The sequence below is a fragment of the Ovis canadensis genome, chromosome 6, assembly GCF_042477335.2.
Source record: "Ovis canadensis isolate MfBH-ARS-UI-01 breed Bighorn chromosome 6, ARS-UI_OviCan_v2, whole genome shotgun sequence".
Lineage (NCBI taxonomy): Eukaryota > Metazoa > Chordata > Mammalia > Artiodactyla > Bovidae > Ovis > Ovis canadensis.
This window is the reverse complement of record NC_091250.1, coordinates 94799739-94819488: the sequence shown is the minus strand read 5'-3', so window position 1 is coordinate 94819488 and position 19750 is coordinate 94799739. Positions and strand designations below refer to the sequence as shown.

Genomic DNA, 19750 nt, shown 5'->3' with positions numbered 1-19750 from the left:
GTATGCCCAGAAGTGGGATTGCTGGGTCATAAGGGAGTTCTATTTGCAATTTGTTAAGGAATCTCCACACTGTTCTCCATAGTGGCTGTACTAGTTTGCATTCCCACCAACAGTGTAGGAGGGTTCCCTTTTCTCCACACCCTCTCCAGCATTTATTGCTTGCAGATTTTTGGATCGCAGCCATTCTGACTGGTGTGAAGTGGTACCTCATTGTGGTTTTGATTTGCATTTCTCTAATAATGAGTGATGTTGAGCATCTTTTCATGTGTGTGTTAGCCATCCGTATGTCTTCTTTGGAGAAATGTCTATTTAGTTCTTTGGCCCATTTGTTGATTGGGTCGTTTATTTTTCTGGAGTTGAGCTGCATAAGTTGCTTGTATATTTTTGAGATTAGTTGTTTGTCAGTTGCTTCATTTGCTATTATTTTCTCCCATTCAGAAGGCTGTCTTTTCACCTTGCTTATATTTTCCTTTGTTGTGCAGAAGCTTTTAATTTTAATTAGATCCCATTTGTTTATTTTTGCTTTTATTTCCAGAATTCTGGGAGGTGGATCATAGAGGATCCTGCTGTGATTTATGTCAGAGAGTGTTTTGCCTATGTTCTCCTCTAGGAGTTTTATAGTTTCTGGTCTTACATTTAGATCTAATCCATTTTGAGTTTATTTTCGTGTGCGGTGTTAGAAAGTGATCTAGTTTCATTCTTTTACAAGTGGTTGACCTGTTTTCCCAGCACCACTTGTTAAAGAGATTGTCTTTACTCCATTGTATATTCTTGCCTCCTTTGTCAAAGATAAGGTGTCCATATGTGTGTGGATTTATCTCTGGACTTTCTATTTTGTTCCATTGATCTATATGTCTGTCTTTGTGCCAGTACCATACTGTTTTGATGACTGTGGCTTTGTAGTAGAGCCTGAAGTCAGACAAGTTGATTCCTCCAGTTCCATTCTTCTTTCTCAAGATTGCTTTGGCAATTCGAGGTTTTTTGTATTTCCATACAAATCTTGAAATTATTTGTTCTAGTTCTGTGAAAATTATGGCTGGTAGCTTGATAGGGATTGCATTGAATTTGTAAATTGCTTTGGGTAGTATACTCATTTTTACTATATTGATTCTTCCAATCCATGAACATGGTATATTTCTCCATTAGTGTCCTCTTTGATTTCTTTCATCAGTGTTTTATAGTTTTCTATATATAGGTCTTTAGTTTCTTTAGGTAGATATATTCCTAAGTATTTTATTCTTTTCGTTGCAATGATGAATGGAATTGTTTCCTTAATTTCTTTTTCTACTTTCTCATTATTAGTGTATAGGAATGCAAGGGATTTCTGTGTGTTGATTTTATATCCTGAAACTTTACTATATTCATGGATTAGCTCTAGTAATTTTCTGGTGGAGTCTTTAGGGTTTTCCATGTAGAGGATCATGTCATCTGCAAACAGTGAGAGTTTTACTTCTTCTTTTCCAATTTGGATTCCTTTTATTTCTTTTTCTGCTCTGATTGCTGTGGCCAAAACTTCCAGAACTATGTTGAATAGTAGCGGTGAAAGTGGGCACCCTTGTCTTGTTCCTGAATTTAGGGGAAATGTTTTCAATTTTTCACCATTGAGGATAATATTTGCTGTGGGTTTGTCATATATAGCTTTTATTATGTTGAGGTATATTCCTTCTATTCCTGCTTTCTGGAGAGTTTTTATCATAAATGGATGTTGAATTTTGTCAAAGGCCTTCTCTGCATCTATTGAGATAATCATATGGTTTTTATTTTTCAATTTGTTAATGTGGTGAATTACATTGATTGATTTGCAGATATTGAAGAATCCTTGCATCCCTGGGATAAAACCCTCTTGTTCATGGTGTATGATCTTTTTAATGTGTTGTTGGATTCTGATTGCTAGAATTTTGTTGAGGATTTTTGCATCTATGTTCATCAGTGATATTGGCCTGTAGTTTTCTTTTTTTGTGACATCTTTGTCAGGTTTTGGTATTAGGGTGATGGTGGCCTCATAGAATGAGGTTGGAAGTTTACCTTGCTCTGCAATTTTCTGGAAGAGTTTGAGTAGGATAGGTGTTAGCTCTTCTCGAAATTTTTGGTAGAATTCAGCTGTGAAGCTCTCTGGACCTGGGCTTTTGTTTGCTGGAAGATTTCTGATTACAGTTTCAATTTCTGTGCTTGTGATGGGTTTGTTAAGATTTTCTATTTCTTCCCGGTTCAGTTTTGGAAAATTGTACTTTTCTAAGAATTTGTCCATTTCTTCCACGTTGTCCATTTTATTGGCATACAACTGCTGATAGTAGCCTCTTATGATCCTTTGTATTTCTGTGTTGTCTGTTGTGATCTCTCCATTTTCATTTCTAATTTTATTGATTTGATTTTTCTCTCTTTGCTTCTTGATGAGTCTGGCTAATGGTTTGTCATTTTATTTATCCTTTCAAAGAACCAGATTTTGGCTTTGTTGATTTTTGCTATGGTCTCTTTTGTTTCTTTTGCATTTATTTCTGCCCTAATTTTTAAGATTTTTTTTCCTTCTACTAACTCTGGGGTTCTCCAATTCTTCCTTTTCTAGTTGGTTTAGTTGTAGAGTTAGGTTATTTATTTGACCTTTTTCTCGTTTCTTGAGGTATGCCTGTATTGCTATGAACTTTTCTCTTAGCACTGCTTTTATAGTGTCCCACAGGTTTTGGGTTGTTGTGTTTTCATTTTCATTCGTTTCTATGCATATTTTAATTTCTTTTTTGATTTCTTCTGTGATTTGTTGATTATTCAGAAGTGTGTTGTTCAACCTCCATATGTTGGAATTTTTAATAGTTTTTCTCCTGTAATTGAGATCTAATCTTAATGCATTATGGTCAGAGAAGATGCATGGAATAATTTCAACTTTTTTGAATATATCAAGTTTAGATTTATGGCCCAGGATGTGATCTATCCTGGAGAAGGTTCCATGAGCACTTGAAAGAAAGGTGAAATTCATTGTTTTGGGGTGAAATGTCCTATAGATATCAATTAGGTCTAACTGATCTAATGTATCATTTAAAGTTTGCTTTTCTTTGTTAATTTTCTGTTTAGTTGATCTGTCCATAGGTGTGAGTGGGGTATTAAAGTCTCCCACTATTATTGTGTTATTGTTGATTTCCCCTTTCATACCTGTTAGCATTTGTCTTACATATCGCGGTGCTCCTATATTGGGTGCATATATATTTATAATTGTTATATCTTCTTCTTGGATTGATCCTTTGATCATTATGTAGTGGCCTTCTTTGTCTCTTTTCACAGCCTTTGTTTTAAAGTCTATTTTATCGGATAGGAGTATTGCCACTCCTGCTTTCTTTTGGTCTCTATTTGCGTGGTATATCTTTTTCCAGCCCTCACTTTCAGTCTGTATGTGTCCCTTGTTTTGAGGTGGGTCTCTTGTAAGCAGCATATAGAGGGGTCTTGTTTTTGTATCCATTCAGCCAGTCTTTGTCTTTTGGTTGGGGCGTTCAACCCATTTACGTTTAAGGTAATTATTGATAAGTATGATCCCATTACCATTTACTTTATTGTTTTGGGTTCGGGTTTATACACCCTTTTCATGTTTCCTGTCTAGAGAATATCCTTTAGAATTTGTTAAAAATATGGAATGCTTCACGAATTTGCATGTCATCATTGTGCAGGGGCCATGCTAATCTTCTCTGCATCGTTCCAATTTTAGAATATGTGCTGCCGAAGCGAGCACCTCTCCAGTATTCTTGCCTGGATAATTTCATCTATAGAGGAGCCTGATGAGCTACAGTCCATGGGGTCGCAGAGTCAGACACGACTGAAGCAACTTAGCATGTGCATTCACATGCATATATTTAAAAGGTCTTCCTTGGTGGCTCAGACGGTAAATAATCTGCCAGTAGTGCAGGAGACCAGGGTTCATTCCTTGAGTCAAGAAGATCCCCTGGAGAGGGGAAATGGCTACCCACTCCAGTATTCTTGCTTGGAAAATTCCATGGGCAAGGGAGACTGACAGGCTACAGGATTTGACCTGTAGGACAAATCTAAAGGACAGTAGGATTTGATCATAGAACTTCCACAGGCCTAGGGGAAACAAAGACTCTTGGAGAGAACAAACAAAACCTTGTGTGTACCAGGACCGGGGGAAAGAAGTAATGACCCCAAAAGAGACTGAGGTAGACATGTCTGTGAGTGTTTGAGTGTGTGCTGCAGAGACAAGGGTCAGCACTGGCCTGCTGCAGGGTCAGGGGACCTAGTAGCATCAGTCTTAGAAGGGGCATGTTAGCATAAGTCCTTTTGGAATGCACCAGTAGCCCTACCTTAGACTTCAGGTTTGGGCTTCCTCAGGCCAAACAACTAACATGGAGGGAAGCACAGCACCACTTATCAGCAGAAAATTGGATTAAAGACTTACTGGTCATGGCCCTGCCCACCAGAGCAAGGCTGCTTTCCCCACAGCCAGTCCTTCCCATCACAAAGCTTGCACAAGCCTCTTATTCTCCTTCTTCAGAATGCATACAGAAGCAACAACCGCAATGCCTGAGCCACCAGAACAAAAACCACAATCACAGAAAGCTAACCACAATGATCACATGGGTCACAGCCTTGTATAATTCAATGAAGCTATGAGCCATGCTATGCAGAGCCATCAAAGACAGACTCATCATGGTGACCAGTCATGGTGGAGCATACTGATGAAACATGGTCCACTGGAGAAGGGGATGGAAAACCACTCCAGTATTCTTGCTCAAGAACCCCATGAACAGTAATGAAAAGGCAAAAATATATGGCACTGGAAGATGAGTTCCCCAGGTTGGTAGGTGTCCAATATGCTTTTAGAGAAGAGTAGAGAAATAGTTCCAGAAAGAATAAAGAGGGTAGGCCAAAGCAGAAATAATACTCAGTTATGGATATGTCTGATGGTGAAAGTAAATTCCAATGCTGTAAAGAATAACATTGCACAGGAACTTGGCATGTTATGTCCATGAATCAAGGTAAACTGCATATAGTCAAGGAGGAGATGGCAAGAGTGAACATTGACATTTTAGGAATTAGTGAACTAAAATGGACAGACTAGGAGAATTTAATTCAGATGACCATTATATCTACTATTGTAGATAAAAACTCCTTAGAAGAAATGGAGTAGCCTTCATTGTCAACGAAAGAGGCAGAAATGAATTACTTGGGTGCAATCTCAAAAATGTTAGAATGATCTCAGTTCATTTCCAAGACAAAGCATTGAACATGACAGCAATCCAAGTCTGTGCCCTACTCAGTAGTTCTCAAGCTGAATGGTTCTATGAAGACCTACAAGAACTTTTAGAACTAAGACCCCCCCCCCCAAAAAAAAAGATGTCTTTTTCATCGGAGGGGATTGGAATTAAAAAGGAGGACATCAAAACATACTTGGAGTAATAACAGACAAGTGTGGCCTTGGACAACAAAATGAAGCAGGGAAAAGGCTAACAAAGTTTTGCCAAAAGAACACAGTGGGCCTGGAAAACGCCATCTTTCAACAACAAAGGTGACAACTCTTCACATGAACATCACCAGATGACCAGTACTGAAATCAGATTGATTATATTCTTTGCAGTTGAAGATTGAGAAGCTCTATACAGTCAGGAAAAAGGATAATTGGAGTTAACTGTGGCTCAGATCATGAGCTTCTTATTGCAAAATCCAGGCTTAAACTGAAGAAAGTAGGGAAAACCACTAGGCCATTCAGGTATGATCTAAATCAAATTCTTTATGATTATACAGTGGAAGTAACAAATAGATTCAATGGATTCATTCTAGCAAACAGAGTGTCTGAAGAACCATGAATGGAGATTCATAACACTACAGGAGGCAGTGACCAAAACCACTCCCAAGAAAAAGAAATTCAAGAAGGCAAAATAGTTGTCTGAGGAGGCTTTACAAACAGTTGAGATAAGAACAGAAATGAAAGGCAAAGGAGAAAGGGAACAGCATACCCAAGTGAATGCAGAGTTCCACAGAAGAACAAGGATAGATAAGAATGCCTTCTTAAATGAACAATGCAAAAGCAGAGGAAAACAACAGAATGGGAAGGACTAGAGATCTCTTCAAGAAAATTGGAGATATCATGGGAACATTTTTATTGCAAGGATGGGCACAGTAAAGGATAGAAACATTAAGAACATAACAGAAGAGATTAAGAAAAGGTGGAAAGAATACACAGAAGCAGTGTACAAATAAAAGGTCTTAATGACCTGGATAATCAAGATGGTGTGGTCATTCACCTAGAACCCAACATCCTGGAGTGTGAAGTCAATTTGGCCTTCAGTTCAGTTCAGTAGCTCAGTTGTGTCCGACTCATTGCAACCCCATGAACCGCAGCATGCCAGGCCTCCCTGTCCATCACCAACTCCAAGGGTTTACCCAAACTCATGTTCATTGAGTCGGTGATGCCATCTAACCATCTCATCCTCTGTCATCCCCTTCTCCTCCTGCCTTCAATCTTTCCCAGCACCAAAGTCTTTTCAAATGAGTCAGCTCTTCACATCTGGTAGCCAAAATATTGGAGGTTCAGCCTCAACATCAGTCCTTCCAATCAACACCCAGGACTGATCTCCTTTAGGATAGACTGGTTGGATCTCATTGCAGCTCAAGAGATTCTCAACAGTCTTCTCCAACATCACAGTTTCAAAGCATCAATTCTGTGCTCACCTTTCTTTATACTCCAACTCTCACATCTATACATGGCTACTGGAAAAACCATAGCCTTGTCTAAATGGACCTTGGTTGACACAGTAATGTCTCTGATTTTTAATATGCTGTCTAGATTTGTCATAACTTTCCTTCCAAGGAGTAAGTGTCTTTTAATTTCATGGCTGCAATCACCATCTGCAGTGATTTGGGAGCCCCAAAAGATAAAGTCAGCCACTGTTTCCCCATCTATTTGCCATGAAGTATTGGGACTGGATGCCATGATCTTAGTTTTCTGAATGTTGAACTTTAAGCCAACTTATTCACTCTCCTCTTTCAATTTCATCAAGAGGCTCTCTAATTCTTCTTCACTTTCTGCCATAGGAGTGGCAGCTGAGTGATGGTGCAGGAGTGGCTGAGGAGAGCTACCCCACGTCCAAGGTAAGGGTCAGCAGCCGAGGAGAGCTATCCCACGCCCAAGCTCATGTGTGGCAGCTGTGAGGAGGTACACCAAGTCCAAGGTAAGGAGCAGTGGCTGTGCTTTGCTGGGGCAGCCGTGAAGAGATACCCCACATCCAAGGTAAGAGAAGCCCATGTAAGATGGTAAGTGCTGAGAGAGGGCATCAGAGGGCAGGCAGACTGAAACCACAATCACAGACAGCTAGCCAATCTGATCGCATGGAACACAGCTTGTCTAACTCAATGAAATTTGACCTTAGACACATTATTATTAACAGAGATAGTGGAGGCGATAGAATCCCAACTGAGTTATTTCAAATCCTAAAAGATGACGCTGGTAAATTGATACACACAATATGTCAGCAAATTTGGAAAATGGCCACAGGACTGGAAAAGGTTAGTTTTCATTCAAATCCAAAAAAAAAAAAGGCAATTCCAAAGATTGTTCAAACCACTGCACAATTGCACTCATTTCATATGGTAGCAAGGTAATCCATCAAATCCTTCAAGTTAAACTTCACGAGCAGGTGAGTTGAGAACCTCCAGATGTACAAGGTGGATTCAGAAAAGGTAAGAAACCAGAGATTTTCAACATTCATTGGATCATAGCAAAAGCAAGAGAATTCCAGAAAAAAACATCTACTTCTACTTCATTGACTATGCTAAAATCTATGACTATGTGGATCACAACAAACTGTGGAAAATTCTTAAAGAAATGAGAATACTAGATCACCTTACCTGCCTCATGAGAAACTTGTATGCAGGTCAAGAAGTTAACAGTTAGAACCGGACATGGAACAACAGACTTGTTAAAAATTTGGAAAGAAGTATGTCAAAGCCATATATTATCATTCTGCTTATTTAACTTATATGCAGAGTACATCATGTGAAATGCCAGGCTGGGTGAAATCACAAGCTGGTATCAGACTGCCAGGAGAAATATCACCACCCTCAGATGGATGCAGATTATACCACTCTAAAGGCAGAAAGCAAAAAGGGACTAAAGAGCCTCTTTGATGAGGGTGAACAAAGAGAGTGAAAAAACTGGCTTAAAATTGAACAGTCAAAAAATTAAGATCATGACATCCAATCCCATCACATCATGGCAAATAGATGGGGAAAATGTAGAAATAGTGACAGACTTCATATTCTTGGGTTCCAAGATCACTGCGGACAGTGACTGCAGTCATGAAGTTAAAAGACTCTTGCTCCTTGGAGGAAGATGACAAACCTAGACAGAATATTCAAAAACAGAGACATCACTTTGCCAACAAAGGTCCATATAGTGAAAGTTAGGTTTTTTTCCAGTAGTCACATATAGATGTGAGAGTTGGACCATAAAAAAGGTTAAGCACCAAAGAACTGATGCTTTTGAACTGTGGTGCTGTAGAATACTCTTAAGAGTTTCTTGTACAGCAAAGATATCAAACCAGTCAATCCTAAAGGAAATCAACTCTGAATATTAATTGGAAGTACTGATGTTAAAGCTGAGCTCCAATACTTTGGCCACCTCATGTGAAGAGTCAACTCATTTAAAAAGACTCTGATGCTGGGAAAGACTGAGGACAGGAGAAGAAGAGGGTGTCAAAGTATGAGATATTTGGATGACATCACCAACACAATGGCCATGAGCTTGAGCAAACTCTGAGAGATAGTGAAGGGCAGGGAAGCCTGGTATACTGTTGTTCATGGGGTTGCAATGAGTTTGACACGACTTTGCAACTGAACAAGAATACATTTAAAACTCTACTAAGAGGACAGATTACAATTAAAAAAATAGATTATGATCTAATCATAATCTACTTTTTTTGATGAAACTGGAGCTGATTATACAGAGTGAAGTAAGCCAGAAAGAAAAAGACCAATACAGTATGCTAACACATATATATGGAATTTAGAAAGATGGTAATGATAACCCTGTATGTAAGACAGCAAAAGAGACACAGATGTAAAGAACAGACTTTTGGACTCTGTGGGAGAGGGAGAGGGTGGGATGATTTGGGAGAATGGCATTGAAACATGTATATTATCATGTAAGAAACGAATTGCTAGTCTAGGGTCGATACAGGATACAGGATGCTTGGGGCTGGTGCACTGGGATGACCCAGAGAGATGATATGGGGAGGGAGGTGGGTAGGGGGTTCAGGGTTGGGAACTCATGTACACCCGTGGTGGATTCACATCAAAGTATGGCAAAACCAATACAGTATTGTAAAGTAAAATAATAATAATAATAATAATAATAATAAAAGTAAGAAATAGTGGAATTAACATTAGTGAAAATAAGTCAAAAAAGAATGCCTTCAGTATTATGTAATGGTATATATATACAGGGGCTTCCTTTGTGGCTTAGCTGGTAAAGAATCTTTCTGTTATGCAGAAGACCTGGGTTCAATCCCTGGGTTGCGGAGATCCCCTGGAGAAGGGGAAGGCTACCCAATCCAATATTTTGGCCTGGAGAATTCCATGGACTACAGTCCATGGGGTCGCAAAGAGTTGGACATGACTGAGTGACTTTTACTTCATTTTCATATATGTATGAAATAGATATAATTAAATATAAATCTCAACAATAAAAAATAAAGAAAATCTAATTATTCATTTGGTTTTTACTATTACTTCTTTTCTAACAAATCCTATCAACTTTTATGTTTAACAAAACATAAAACATCTATAATAGTAAGGATTCAGTTCCTCACAAAAAAGTCCACTTTATAATTGAAAGGCTATTAGAAATATGATAAATACATTCATATAGAATATTTTATCTTAATTTCCAAATGTTTGGGAAGCTAATCACCCAAAATGAATTTAAGAGTACACATTCAATATCATCAAATACCTAAAGAAGCATCTGATATATAATTTACTGTCTAACTTTCCCAAAGGTATCTTAAGTATATTAAGCATTCAAATATGGTTCTAACTATGGCTACCTCTACAGAGAGCAAATTAGGAAGAAACATTTTTCTCTAAATATTATCGTTAAATACTATCAAAAGTACTTAGGAAAACCTCATTTTTACTATCTTATTTTCTGTTATAATTTCACTGTAGATCAGAATGAAAAAAAAAATCATTAAACAAACAGAATCCATAACTCTGTATAGTCTTTCCCACCTAACCAAAACATGCGTTCAAGAAAGTCAAGAAATTAATAAAAGCCTTTGAAATGATAAAAACTACAAGTGTTTAAATGAGGTAGTATCATTTCCTGTGAGAGGAAGTTTCTCATGATCTTTGCTATACCATGGTATTGGGGTTAAGTGTTTTAGTCCTACTGTTTTACTTTTTAAAATTTTCTAATTACTGTTGTAGAGTCTTTCTTCTCTAACATAGTATTCCTAACGTGGGAATAAAATAATTCATTAGGAAGTCTGTAACAATCACATACACACAGAAGTTAAAGTAGATTTTTTAAAAAAATCTATGTCAAAATTATGTTAACTTGTTAATAAATGTTGAGGGTTTGTTTTTATCTATACCTTCAATTATGGTAAGAAAAGAAAGAAACATCTAGTAAATTTTTTCATTTTCTGTTTGTATTATAATCTCCAGACCCATTCCAGGACTAACCATGAACTATTGATGGTGAGAAAATTTTTCATAATAACTGCTTACCAGGTATCTGCATAAAAATTACTTCTCTAGAGTTCAGAGAAACTTAGGTATAAAAGCATTCTATTTACTTTTAGATAGGTCTAATAGTAATATACTTCAAAAGATATTGTCATAGGAAAATGGAGTGAAAATTATCAGAGAATATAATATTCTGCTTGTATGTATATTGATATGTGAATAAATTATCCAAATAAGATAAAATACTATTCTAAATTATTCTAAAAATACATTAGGATTTAGTGGTAAGATGTGTTCTACCTTGATAGTAGAAATGCATCAAACAATTCTAGAATGAATCCATATTATAATTGAATTTAAATTATACTCAGAGCCATCTCTAGCCTGTATCATATCAGAAAACTGCCACCCCAAACTGATGATCAATAGTAGCCAAACAAAGAGTTGAAAAGATATTCTGGACATCTGAATATGAGGAATACTCATAATCTCTTTTCCCTTAAACTTCAAATTATAAAGAAAGTATTGTGGGACTACAGAATCTTCAGATTTTCAGTTCTGACTTAGAATTGGCTCCTTTATGTAAATTCTGTTAATAAACATTAAATGGAACATGTGTACATAAAACTAATTTTCACTACTTTGACTATCATCATTACAAGCATTGCTAACTTCATATAGTAACAAATAGTTTCCCTGGTATTAGGTTGGTGCAAATGTATTACAAATTCAGATCATGAATTTTAAATCATTGTAATTTAGTTAAACACATCTTTATTAATCACAATAGAGACCATTACAGTCAACACATTTTTGCCAATGAGAAATAAGTTTGTTTATTCCTGTAGAACATAAATCCATGTCTCAGGATTCAGTGAATTCTTTGAAAGTGTTTTCTGCATCCATATGGTTGTGGAAGCATTTTTCCTGCAAAAAATTGTTGACATGCTTGAAGAAGTGGTAGTAGGTTGACGAGGACTCAGGTGAATGTGGTGGATGAGGAAAAATTTCTTAGCCCTATTCTTTCAAAGCACTGACCGATGGTGTGACACGTGGTCGGGCATTGTCCTAGAGAAGAATTGGGCCCATTCTGTTGACCAATGCCGGCTGCAGGCGTTGCAATTTTCAGTGCATCTCATTGATTTGCTGAGCATGCTTCTCAGGGGTAACAGTTTTGCTGGGATTCAGAGAGCTGTACTGGATCAGATGGGCAGCAGACCATCAATCAGTGTTTTCGTTCAAGTGTGGCTTTGGGAAATGTTCTGGAACTTCTTCTAAGTCCAACCACTGAGGTTGTTGTGACTTATGTAAAATCTTACTTTCTGTGACATGTTACAGTCCAATCAAGAAATTGTTCATTGTTGTTACATAGAATAAGAGAAGACGACACTTCAAAATGATGAGATTTTTGACTTACAGTCAGCTCACGAGGCACCCACTTATTGAACTTTTCAATTTGCTTCAAGTGCTGAATGACTAGAATGGTTGATGCTGAGCTCTTCAGCAACTTCTTGTGCAGTTGTAAGAGGACCAGTTTCCATGATCTTCTCAACTGTTGTTCAGTCGCTAAGATGTGTCTGACTCTTTGGAACCCTATGGGCTACAGCACACAAGGCTTCCCTGTCCTTCACCATCACCAAGAGTTTGCTCAAACTCATGTCCATTTAGTCAATGATGCCATCCAACCATCTCATCCTCTATCATCCACTTCTCCTCCTGCCTTCAATCTTACCCATTATCAGGGTCTTTTCCAAACAGTTAGCTCTTTGCATCAGTTGGCCAAATTATTGTAGCATCAGCTTCAGCATCAGTCCTTCCAATGAATATTCAGGGGTGAAATCCTTTAGGATTGACTGACTTGACCTCCTTGAAGTGCAAGGGACTCTTAAGAGTCTTCTCCAGCACCACAATCCAAAATCACCAATTCTTCATTGCTTAGCCTTTTTTATGGTCCAACTCTCACATCCATACATGACTAAAATGAATATTTTCACACAAAATATGTCTAGAAAATAACATTATTAGTTATATCTGTATGTTTATGGAAACTGAATTATTCTCAGCAAACTAGGTCTGTTTGAAAAGTCCTTGAAATGTGGTGATTAAGAGATCAGGTAATGCACATGTGAATCCTGGAAGTGTGGTAGGCTGCTGGTAAGTGTACATATCCGCTATATTGATCAGCATTGCCTTTAAACAGTTGTAACATAACTCCAGTGTTAAAACAACTCACTAGTGGAACTCTTGGTTTTGAAATGCTCTCCTTATAACTTTTCTTAGAATATTCCATTTGTCAAGAGGTTAGGAACACCAGCTCAGAAGACAAAAGTTAAGGAACCCCACAGACACTTCGCTGGTAGCTTCTATTTCACCACAATCCCCCCACCCCCTCCACAGGTTCAGTTCAGTTCAATGGCTCAATCATGTCTGACTATTTGTGACTCCATGGCCTGCAGGATGCCAGGCTTCCCTGTCCATCGCCTACTCCTGGAGCTTGCTCAGACTCATGTCTATTGAGTCAGTGATGCCATCCAACCATCTCATCCTCTGTCATCCCCTTCTCCTACTGCCTTCAATCTTGCCGTGCATCAAGGTCTTTTCAAATGAGTCAGTTCTTTACATCAGGTGGCCAAAGTATTGGAGTTTCAGCTTCAGCAAAAGTTCTTCCAATGAATATTCAGGACTGATTTCCTTTAGGATGGACTGGTTTGATCTACTTGCTATCTGAGGGACTCTCAAGAGTTTTCTCCAACATCACAGTTCAAAAGTATCAATTCTTCAGGGCTCAGCTTTCTTTATGGTCCAACTCTTATGGCTGTGTTGGGCTCAGTATTTGTAGTGTGGGCTTAGTTGCACCAAGGCATGTGGGATCTTAGTTCCCCAACCAGGGACCAAACCTGCATCCCCTACACTGAAAGGTGGATTCTTAAACACTAGGCCACCAGGGAAGTCCCTTTCAGTGGTTTTAAAACATTAAGAGACACAATAGCATAGAATTTTGAATTCACTTTTCTGCTCTGCCTAATGATGACTTCCCAAGTGGTACAGTGTTAAAGAATCCACCTGCCATGGTGGACTGGTATTTTAAATCATAGTGAGTGTGTTTTAATTTTGTATCAATTCTTATTGAAATTGTTTAAGTAATTTAACAAAGTAGAACTTTATGAAACATCCTACAATTCAGGAGACACAGGAGACAGTGGTTTGATCTCTGCATTGGGAAGATCCCTTGGAGGAGGAAATGGCAACCCACTCAAGCATTCTTGCCTAGAAAATTCCATAGACAGAGGAGCCTGATGGGCTACAATCCATGGGGTCGCAAAGAGTTGGAAATAACTGAGCATGCACACAAACATGCAGATAGAATTTAATAGAAACAGTAGGCAAGCTGGAGTACAAATTTCTTTTCCTTTGTTCTCAGGCCTGACAGAAAAAGAAACTAAGTTTTAAAATGAAAATTAGAAAACAATGACGAAGGGAGTAAAATGAAAAATCACCACTATTTGTAAACTAGAAGTTGATTTTGTTGCAGCCTGTTATCAACATGTATTTCATGTAAAATGTTTGATTAAATAGCTACAAAATATATCATTAAAAAATAAATACTTAGGTCCAGACCATAGTTGAGTGTGTTTTAATTTTGTATCAATTCTTATTGAAATTAAGTATTTTAACAAAGTAAAACTTTATGAAACATCCTACAGACTCCTGACTTCTAAATAGCCACCACATTTCCCTTAAACTTGCTGGAATATTTTATCAAATTTATCAGGTGGCATTTCTTATAATGTACTTCTACCTATTCAAATACTAACATCAATTTTATAATGTAATTATGTGGAAAATCTACTTGACTTTTATCAGACTTTCAGCACGTCAAGATAAGAATAACTCCATAAACGGTGCATTGCTATCAAATTTTCTTAATGCCCAAGGCATCTATATATTTGTTATTAATCCCACTTGATCCTCTAACTCTATTAGGAATGATATTTTCAACTGTTGATGTTGATGCTGTAGAGAGATATGAAGTAATCCAATTGATAATAGTTTCAGTATTCTTTCTATGGCTTCCAGATTTCACGTCATCCAGAGAGTGAGGGGTTGGGAAAAGTGATGTACAAAAGGATTATTTTAATGCACACATTTTCATACCTACACAAAATGAAGGCAGGTCTCATTAAATTTATTATCTAAGGTTTAAAACCTATTATTTTTTTCATTTTCTCAAATTTATTGTATTTTATTCAAGCCCTTAATTGCATTTCATTTTTTGATTAATTCTTACACATTCTAAAAGACATTAGATGTATTTTTATGTTCATATCTGCATTCCAACAGTTTTTCTCTAAATATTCAGTTGATAAGAAAAATTGTAAGAATTATAATAATTATTGTAAATAATGTGTTTTCCTGTGAATCCTTATGCATTTATATGGAAAATATATAAGATTTTTTAAATGATTTTTTAATATACTTTTGAAATGTGTGTCTCAGCTGACAACCAGTTTCTTCCTCATAGTTCACATTAAGAACAAACACATGTAAAAAGCTCACTGTAAATTATAAAACATTTCTGCCACTATTCACTATTTTTTTGTCTGTTTGTTTTTAGTTGGTAAAATTCATTTCTAAAGAAAGTAATTGTCACTTGAGGTATTTAGTTTAACAGCATGCTGTTTTGGGATTTCACAAATTAAACACGTTTTTAAGAACAGCAATATCATTCAAAATTACAAATAGAGTATTCAGAATTACGTTACTGAAATAATAGAAACCCAATTCAAAGCATCTTAGACATTGATGAAACTGTATTGGAAACATATTGGATTAGTTCACTTAACCACAAGAAAAACAGTGTCTAGGTTGAATCTAAAAAGCTACTATGTTTGTTTATATAAAATTAAAGGAAGCAATTCAATTGCTAAAAGTTATCAGAACTTGACAGCAGTCGTGTGTGTGTATGTTAGCCGCCCAGTCTTGTCCAACTTTTAACAACCCCATGGACTGTAGCTCGCCAGCTGCCTCAGTCCACAGAATTCTCCAGGCAACAACACTGGAGTGGGTTGCCATGCCCTTCTCTAGGGGATCTTCCTGACTCAGAGATCAAACCCAGATTTCCCATATTGCAGGCAGATTCTTTACCATCTCAGCCACCAGGGACTCCCCAACAGTGGTCACATACCTAACTAAAAGCGGAGGTGAGCTGGGAGAATTCTTTTGGATACTTTGACCTGATAGATCTAAGAAATTCTTTTGGCTTCCTTTTGTGTTCCTCATTACTCTCCTGGCTACTTTGTCTTTAAAAATTTCATTGGAGTAGAGTGTTGAGTTAGTTTCAGGTGTACAGCAAAACGAATCAGTTATAAACACATCCACTCTTTTTTACATTCTTTTACCATATAAGCTATTACAAAGTATTGAGTAGAGTTTTCTGTGCTATACAGTAGGTCTTTATTATCAATTGCTACCAATTTTATACATAGTAGTGTTTATATATCAACCCCAATTTCCCAACTTATCCCTCTCTCCCTTACACCTTGGTGTGAGCTTCCCTGGTGCCTCAGACTGTAAAGAATCTGCACACAATGTGACAGACCTGGAATTGATCCTTGGGTTGGGAAGATCGCCTGGAGGAGCCCATGGCAACCCACTTCAGTAGGCTTGTCTGGAGAATCCCCATGGACAGAGGAGCCTGGTAGGCTACAGTCCATGGGGTCTCAAAGAGTCAGACATGACTGGGGAAATAAGCACATCCTTACCCCAGTAACAATGTTTGCTTTCTACATGTGTAACTCTATTTTTATTTTGTAGATACACTCATTAGTACCATTATTTTAATATTCCAATTTAAGTGATATCATATGATATCTATCTTTGATTACTCACTCAATATATAATCTTTATCCATCCATGTTACTGCAAATCACGTTACTTCATTCTGTTTTATGGCTAAGTAATATTCCTGATGAACTGTGAATGGAGATCCATGGCATTGTACAGGAGACAGAGATCAAGATCATCCCCAAGGAAAAGAAATGCAAAAAATCAAAATGGCTGTCTGGGGAGGGCTTACAAATAGCTGTGAAAAGAAGAAAAGTGAAAAGCAAAGGAGAAAAGGAAAGATATAAGCATCTGAATGCAGAGTTCCAAAGAATAGCAAGAAGAGATAAGAAAGCCTTCCTCAGCAATCAGTGCAAAGACGTAGAGGAAAATAACAGAATGGGAAAGACTAGAGATCTCTTCAAGAAAATTAGAGATACCAGGGGAATATTTCATGCAAAGATGGGCTCGATAAAGGACAGAAATTGTATGGACCTAACAGAAGCAGAAGATATCAAAAGGAGGGGGCAAGAATACACAGAAGAACTGTACAAAAAAGATCTTCATGACCAAGATAATCATGATGGTGTGATCACCCATCTAGAGCCAGACATCCTGGGATATGAAGTCAAGTGGACCTTAGAAAGCATCACTACGAACAAAGCTAGTGGAGGTGATGGAATTCCAGTTGAGCTATTCCAAATCCTGAAAGATGATGCTGTGAAAGTGCTGCATTCAATATGCCAGCAAACTTGGAAAACTCAGCAATGGTCCCAGGACAGGAAAAAGACAGTTTTCATTCCAATCCCAAAGAAAGGCAATGCCAAAGAATGCTCAAACTACTGCACAATTGCACTCATCTCACACGCTAGTAAAGTAATGCTCAAAATTCTCCAAGCCAGGCTTCAGCAATATGTGAACCGTGAACTTCCAGAGGTTCAAGCTGGTTTTAGAAAAGGCAGAGGAACTAGAGATCAAATTGCCAACATCTGCTGGATCATGGAAAAAGCAAGAGAGTTCCAGAAAAACATCTATTTCTGCTTTACTAACTATGCCAAAGCCTTTGACTGTGTGGATCACAATCAACTGTGGAAAATTCTGAAAGAGATGGGAATACCAGACCACTTTACCTGCGTCTTGAGAAACCTATAAGCAGGTCAGGAAGCAACAGTTAGAACTGGACATGGAACAACAGACTGGTTCCAAATAGGAAAAGGAGTCCATCAAGGCTGTATAATGTTACCCTGCTTATTTAACTTCTATGCAGAGTACATCATGAGAAACACTGGGCTGGAAGAAGCACAAGCTGGAATCAAGATTGCAGAGAGAAATATCAATAACCTCAGATATGCAGATGACACCACCCTTATGGCAGAAAGTGAAGAGGAACTAAAAAGCCTCTTGATGAAAGGGAAAGAGGAGAGTGAAAAAGTTGACTTAAAGCTCAACATTCAGAAAATGAAGATCATAGCATCTTGTCTCATCACTTCGTGGGAAATAGATGGGGAAGCAGTGGAAACAGTGTCAGACTTTATTTTTGTGGGGCCCCAAAATCACTGCAGATGGTGACTGCAGCCATGAAATTAAAAAATGCTTACTCCTTGGAAGGAGGTTATGACCAACCTTGATATTATATTCAAAAGCAGAGACATTACTTTGCCAACAAAAGTCCGTCTAGTCAAGGCTATGGTTTTTCCAGTAGCCGTGTATCGATGTGAGATTTGGACTGTGAAGAAACCTGAGTATCGAAGAATTGATGCTTTTGAACTGTGGTGTTGGAGAAGACTCTTGAGGGTCCCTTGGACTGCAAGGAGATCCAACCAATACATTCTAAAGGAGATCAGTCTTGGGTGTTCTTTGGAAGGAATGATGCTAAAGCTGAAACTCCAATACTTTGGCCACTTCATGCAAAGAGCTGACTCATTGGAAAAGACTCTGATTCTGGGAGGGATTGGGGGCAGGAGAAAAAGTTGATGACAGAAGATGAGATGGTTGGATGGCATCACCAACTTGATGGATGTGAGTCTGAGTGAACTCCAGGAGTTGGTGATGGACATGGAGGCCTGGAGTGCTGCAATTCATGGGGTGGCAAAAAGTCAGACATGACTGAGTGACTGAACTGAACTGAATATTCCATTATACATATGTACCATATCTTCATTATCCGTTCCTCTGTTGATGGATTTTAGGTTGCTTCCATGTCTTGACTATTGTAAACAGTGCTGCAATGAACACTAGGGTGCCTGCATCTTTTTGAATTATGTTCTCTTTTCATATATATTCCCAGAAATGAAATTTCTGGATCATATTGCAAGTCTATTTTTAATTTTTCAAAGAACCTCTATACTGGCAACCCACTCCAGTATTCTTGCCTGGAAAATCCCACGAACAGAGAAGCACGAGGAAAAGGTGATGACAGAGGATGAGATGGTTGGATGGCATCACCGACTCGATAGACGTGAGTCTGAGTGAACTCCAGGAGTTGGTGATGGACAGGGAGACCTGGTGTGCTGCAATTCATGAGGTCGCAAAGAGTCGGTCATGACTGAGTGACTTCACTTTCTTTCTTTCTTTCATAATGTTCTCCATAGTTGCTGTACCAAGTTACATTCTCTTAAAATATGCCATTTTGGACTTTGAACTAAACATCTGGAATACACAATAAGATCTCTACAGTGACTTGGTGAGAAGTGAAACAATTCTCAGGTCTGTGCACACTTGCATGTCTCTACCTCTCAGATTTGTTGTCACTACTCTGCTCTAATCTTTGCAGATTCTGTGCTTGTATATTCTAAACTTCTGCACCCCACCCCCCAAGAAAATGCAGCTGACTTCATACAGGATCTGGAGTTTTCTACTTCAGAGTTCTTTTCTCTATAGTGCACTGTCCCACAAGTTCTAACCATTTTAACAGCCTATAATATTCATCTCTGCCTCCTCATCTCAAAAAACTACCAAAGCCTGCTCTTACTTTTATCTTTATGCACTCTGGTATAAAATGTGCCTCTGAGGAGAGAGTAAAGACTAGCATTTAGCTAGTCCTCAAAATAAAGATTGTTATTGCTCATTTACTAATGTCTAACAAAGTTGTCTCATTTTATGCCTAGTTTTTTAGTTGCATTGGAAGGGCATATCTGGTTATTTTATCAAGGCCACAAGCAGACCAGTTTTATTTACTTATGGCAAAAAAAAAAAAAAAACTATAATAGTAAAGGGATTATTTTTCTCCCATATAAAGCCCTAA

The 19750-nt window shown here is 37.8% G+C and overlaps 1 non-coding gene across 1 annotated transcript; it reads right to left on the bottom strand.

Annotated features, from left to right (window-relative positions):
• Positions 1–3605: 3605 nt before the first annotated feature.
• On the bottom strand, positions 3606–3712 carry LOC138443057 (U6 spliceosomal RNA). Its single transcript, XR_011257983.1, has one exon. It is a non-coding gene; the product is annotated as a U6 spliceosomal RNA (small nuclear RNA).
• Between the last annotated feature and the right edge of the window lie 16038 nt (positions 3713–19750).